Genomic DNA, 6,000 nt, shown 5'->3' with positions numbered 1-6,000 from the left:
GACATCACCATCGCTTTCCTGCTAATTAAGTGCAAACATGGCGCATTCCTCAGAAAACCAGTAACATCCTGAGTATTGGAGGAGCTCAGTTCAGAAGAGTTGTTGACTTAATGAAAACCTTACTTTTTTACTGAATAAAAAAAACACTCGCACACCAAGAAACAGACTTTCAAAAGGGTTAAACATATTTATATCAGGCAGGTGTAGCAGATTCTCCGGGATCTTTGGGTTCATGTCAAACCTTGAGCAAACTCTTATTTGCTCAGTTCAACCGCAAAGGAATGGCCAGGGTTTCTCCATGTGGTTCCAGAAAGTGGCCTGACTCCAGCTGTGCGTGTTGGCGAGTGAGGAAGTTTTCCAGAACTTTCTCAGGACGGTCCAGACTCAGTAGTTACCCAGTTATCTCAGGGGAGGAAGCATTTTCCATCTTCGTGGAATGCAACAGCCCCCGACCCCGGACACATCTAGGTAGGAGGTTCTGCTACTTGGGAGCAGTCCCATTGGATGCTCCGCTTGACCATCCAAGCATCTCCCAGCTGGTTCCCACCCCTTCCCCACCCACCCCCACCTAATCCCAAATCCTTCCCCTTGCCATCCCTCCCCGGTGGTGACTGGCAACTTCGCGGGGTTCTTCTACTGTCGCGGGGTTTCCCCCAGCGCCGCAAAACAAAAGGAGCTGTGCACGCCCGGCCCGTTCCACCTTAAAGGGCCTAGGCTTGCCCCAAGTGTTTGGGTCTTGCGGAGTTCGGGCACCACCATATTTGGAGCGTGCCTACTTTGGGGCGGGAACCTCCCGGGGAGCGATTAGGTCAGCGCTGGGGGAGGTGACCTTGTTTGTTTTCTGGCACCCGAGAACAACTGGCGCACTGTTCCTGCGGCCCCCGTCGGTCTCATTGGCCCGGGCGCTCGGGCCGCGCCGAGCAGCTCCCCACCCCCGGCTCGGCGCCGGGCCGCCCCCGCGGCCTCGCCAGCCCGGCCGAGGCGGGAAAGCAGCGCGCCTGCGCCGTGGGAACCCGGGCCGCAGGCGAGAAGCGAGCGGGGAGCGGAGGGGGGCCGCGGGAGCCGCGGAGCGTGCCGAGCGGCGTGTGACGCGGGGACGCCGCGCGCTCCCAACGTCGCCCCGGTTTGACGCACACGGCACCAAACTGTGAGTTTCGGGGGCGATCGGGTTGGCATTCGCCGGGCCCCCGCGGGTTCCGGGCCGGTGGGGCCGTGGCGGCGGCGGGACTGAGGGTGGCGGCCGAAGTTGGGCGCCGCGGCCTTCGGCGCTCGGGCGCGGGGAGTTCCGCCCGAGGCTGGGTCCCGACCATCCACAAGGACGCGTTTTGCCGCACAGGCTAAGATGGCGGCGGCGGCCGAGGAGGCGGAGTTGGTGCTACACAAGGAGCCCGGGCCCCGGGTTCGGGGAGGCGGCGGCCGCGGCGGCCGCGGGGGGCGGCGGAGCCTGAGGTGAGCGGCGGTGGCCGCCGCGGGGCGGGACTCGGCGGCGGCGGCGTGGGGGAGGGGGGACCTTGGCACCGCGGCGTCGGCGGCTCGGGGAGAGCTGACACAAAGGGGCTGAGCTGGGCACTCGACTTGGGGGGTTTTGTTTAGTCACATGCAGCCGAGCAGCCAGTGAGCAGGAGGGGGAAGGGGCCGGGAGCGGGCGGCCCGGGGGAGAGCCCGGCCGTCGCCATTGCGGAGCCCCGAGTAACGGGGCGGCGCGAGAGCAGGAGCCCCCCGCCCCTCTTGACACACACCCCTCTCCCTCCCGGGGCGGTTCGGCCTAGCCCCGGGGTCCGCGCCCCGCTCCCCGCAACCCCCGCTCGCCCTCCTCCCCCCCAGAACCGGGGGCCCGGCCCGCACCGCCCCAGCTCTGCAGGGCTCGGGAGCCGCTAGGTGCTGGGGAAGCCCTAGCCCGAGGTCACAGCGCTCGGCTGGGAGTTGTCGGGAGGGCCCCGGGGCTCGGTGGGTGTCCAGCTAAAGCTTTTTGCTTCTCCAGGTCGGACTCCCAGGCCTTTGTGGCCCCGGGAGCTTTAATCTCTGCCAGAGGAAAAGCAGGTGTACGCCACTGCTCCCGTGGACCCGAAGATGAGTTGCCCCCGGCCCATGCCAGTGCTTGGACACTTGGGCGGTGGAGCTAAAGGTTTCTCGTTCCGAGACGGCCGCAGACGACTCGCGGGCCGGGATGCAGCCCAGGTTTAAGCAGCCTTAGTGGAGAACTTGGCCTAGACACCCCGAGTAACATTGCCCTGCCTGTAGGGGTCGGAAACCTTTGCCGTGTTGACTCCACCCTGGGCCAGGTGTTTCCTTCTCCCTCGAGAGAGAAAAGACTGGAGCAGAGGCGAAATCTTATTTTGGGGCCGGGTGGCGGGGAGGGGCCTGAATGATGCCCTGGCTCGTTTGGCGGCTGAAAACTCCTCTCTGCACCTCTTACCCCAAAACAGCATCATCAGCTGTGGCTTGCCCCGTGATTAATGCCAGGCCTGATGGCAGCTGGATGCTAGTGTTTGCCTGATGTGTTTGCCTCTCTGCAGTAGTTTAGTGCTATGTTTTTAGTTCCACAAGAAGGAAGGCACTTCAAAAACTAGACAACTCACGTTACTCAAAGGAAGGAAACCCTCCTGTTTGCCTTCAGTGCCATGTGTAAGTATTCAGCAATCATAGCGGTGCAGCCTTGGTAGGTTTGGTAAGAAAGAAGTTGGGATAAAGAAGTTATAATTTAGTTTCAGCGTTTCAGGAGCTGGTAGTAACACGAAGACTAGGCTAGGATTCTTTTTTTTTTTGCTTTTTGGGTCACACCCAGCGATGCTCAGGGGTTACTCCTGGCTTTGCACTCAGGAATTACTCCTGGTGGTGCTTGGGGGACCATATGGGATGCCGGGGATCGAACCCAGGTCGTCCGCGTGCAAGGCAAACGCCCTACCCGCTGTGCTATCGCTCCGGCCCCTAGGCTAGGATTCTTAGTGTAGCTGTGATACCTATAATATTGCTAAGATGCTGGCAGTGTCAAAGTGAGGCTCTTTCAAGCCGTGCTGAACTTCTGGCTACCTTATGCTTCGAATAGTGTTAAAAAAAAATTGAGAAATAACTCATGGATTGCTTTGGCCAGGCCACATTAAGAGATTAATTTACTTATCTGAGAGATGTTTAACCTCTCTTACATTTAGAACACTTTAGATCGCTATTCAAGTTGATTTTGAATTTCTCATCCTTAAACTTTCATCGCCCCCATGTATTTGCCCCCTTTCTGCTTTTCTCTTAACACAAAATAGTCTTCTATTTATAAATACAAGCTATTTTAACATCAGCAAAAGATGTTACTGAGTCATATAGTTTTAGAATGGAAGGAATCTAAGACCAGTTACTCTTACCCTTCATTTACAAATACATTGAGGACCCATTGCTCTTTCCATTCGTATATTGCTGAGGTGAGAAAGTGACTCACTGCAGCTAGTTTCAAAAAATGAGACAAGAGTGTGTTAGAATGTTTGTTAGATAACTTTTTTTGCATTTTGGGTCACACCTGGCGATGCACAGGGGTTACTCCTGGCTCTGCACTCAGGAATTACTCCTGGCACTCCTGGCGGTTCCCAGGGGACCATGTGGGATGCTGGGAATAGAACCTGGGTTGGCCGCGTGCAAGGCAAAGGCCCTACCCTCTGTGCTATCACTCCAGCCCCTGTTAGATAACTCTTGATGAGAACTTGTGACCATAAGTTGAAAGTTTTTATTTAAAGTGTTAATAGTGACTTAGTTTTTGAATTGACTTCCAGTGACACAAACTTAGGTACAAAATACAGGCGTTTTAGGTAATTGCAGAGCTTTGCTGCTTTTGAATCTTGAGGTTTTCAAAAAAGCAGTCTTGACCCAGGGATTAAGAGCAGAGAGCTTGATATTCTTATGGGAAAGCATAAGATAACTTTTATTGCTACCGTTTATTAGCTAAGAAATGAGATGATGCCAGTACTGTTTATTTTGTTAGAGAGTCTTAGTTCGGTTCATGCAACTTAGATCACCTCTGCTAAAAGTTGTGTTACCAGCACTGATTTGTAAGATGTGTTAAGAAATTCAAAAGTAAAATCCATGGTGAGATGGTATAGTCATCTTTAATTTCTTTGGATATCACATTTAACCAGTAGAATCAAACTGTGTTGAGAATTTAAAGCTTTTTATGGACCATTAAAGGTTAAACTATTGATATTCTAAGAAAGTTGATAAGCTGTTAAATTTTCACTTCTGTGTGAGTGGATTTAATTACACACTGGTTTTATGATGATTAGAATTATGCCCAGATTATTTGTAAATATAAAGGGTCTTATCTGCAAACCTTTAATGTTTTGAGGTTTTAATTTGTACATATAGGAGAGTTTGGGATGTGGTTAAATTGAAACCATGGTTATAGAAGGAGAAAAGAACAGTCATTGAAAGTTTTGGGGGATGCCTGCTGTTTAGAGGAAAGGATTCTCAGAAAAGATTAGGAAAAATGGTAGAAAAGCTCTCATCTCAGTATTAAGGTTTGCTTACTGAGATTCTCAGTTTGTTTTCAGAGGTAAAGAGGGCATCTTACGCTCTTCTCATATTTAAAGACACCTGTTGGCTCTGGACCCAAATTTTAAAAAGAGACCAAAAAAAGAAAAAGAAAAACAAACCCAAAAACGTTGAACTACCTAGTTTTGTTTTATGTTTTAACAGTTTTTTAAGAAAGGTATTTTGGGGGCTGGAGCAATAGCATAGCGGGTAGGGTGTTTGCCTTGCACGTAGCCGACCCGGGTTCGAATCCCAGCATCCCATATGGTCCCCTTAGCAACGCCAGGGGTAATTCCTGAGTGTAGAACCAGGAGTAACCCCTGTGCATCGCCGGGTGTGACCCAAAAAGAGCAAAAAAAAAGAAAAGTATTTGGGGGGCTGAAGAGATGGTAAAGCGGGTAGGGTGCTTCTCTTGCACACAGCTGACCCAGGGTTCTATCTAATCTGTGACATCCCATTTGATCCCCTGAGCTTCGTCTGGAGTGGATCCTGCGTGCTTGCAGAGCCAGGAGTAAGCCTTGAACATAGCTAGGTGTGGCCAAAAAACCAAATAAGTGTTCCAATTTTTTTTTTTAACTGCTGATCCTGTAGAATAAAACATAGGCATAAGCAATAGATACTGGAATTGAGATTTTAATGTAGCTCAGTGATAGAGTGCTTGCCTTGCATGAGTAAGGATCAGAGTTTGACGCCCAGTACTGCACAGAAAACCATTACTGTTTTGCAGATAATCAAATGAATACAGATTGTTGTTTGTATTTATTATCGTTAATTCCTCTAGTGTTGAGTATATTTTGTATGAGAATCTGTAAATGAATAAAGTTATCAGATAAAGCAAAGCACTTACTGAAATATTAGTAGTGTCTTTTATTAGAGGGAAATGGCTGCTTTTAAAATGCAAACCACTCGAATTTTGAGAGAATTGTGCATAGTACAACTGATCCTAACACTAGCTCACCCTGCTGGTTGGCTAAAGTATTTCTCTTCTCTCCCTTAAAAACAAAAACCAAAACAAAACCCACAAAAATACTGATAGATCACTGGAGACTTAAGAGGTAGAGCGCCATATTCTGTTTAGCTTGTTTCTTCAGGAAGCTGGAATATTTGTTGAAAAGGTATTTTCTCATTTCCAGGAGCTCAGTTTCTTTACTATCTTTTCTTTTTTTTAAATCTGCCCAAGTTGAACTCGGGAGTTAACAGTAATTTTTTACTAAGAAATCTTACATGATTTGGGGTAGTTATTATGTTCTTGTTCTTTCAAATTTAAGATAAGCGGCCCTTTTACAGTTGAAAAATGTTAGCAAGAAAACAAAGTCCCATGAGATAGCTTTCCAATTGGAGCAAAGCAGAGGTTTGGAGGAGGAAGAGGAGCATATCAGGGCTGCCGCAGCAGCATTGCATACGTCCCTGTGATGGGGGAGAGACTGGATTAAGATTAGTCTAAAATCTGTCTCCTTTGCACTTTCCCTCTACTAATCTTTGCCCTACCTC

At 50.0% G+C, this 6,000-nt stretch overlaps 1 protein-coding gene across 13 annotated transcripts in view; it reads left to right on the top strand.

Moving 5' to 3' along the window:
- The first annotated feature begins 1,013 nt into the window (after positions 1 to 1,013).
- ZNF644 (zinc finger protein 644) overlaps positions 1,014 to 6,000 on the top strand; it is a 91,251-nt gene continuing 86,264 nt past the window's right edge. For 5 of the 13 annotated variants that reach the window (XM_055138653.1, XM_055138647.1, XM_055138650.1 and 2 more), the window contains exons 1-2: positions 1,154 to 1,449; positions 1,982 to 2,625. The gene's annotated coding sequence lies outside the window, so the exon portion shown is untranslated. The other 8 variants (XM_055138649.1, XM_055138644.1, XM_055138648.1 and 5 more) reach the window with 3 other exon arrangements.

This window comes from Sorex araneus, chromosome 5, assembly GCF_027595985.1.
Source record: "Sorex araneus isolate mSorAra2 chromosome 5, mSorAra2.pri, whole genome shotgun sequence".
Lineage (NCBI taxonomy): Eukaryota > Metazoa > Chordata > Mammalia > Eulipotyphla > Soricidae > Sorex > Sorex araneus.
The sequence above is the reverse complement of the archived record's forward strand: the minus strand, read 5'-3'. Positions and strand labels throughout refer to the sequence as shown.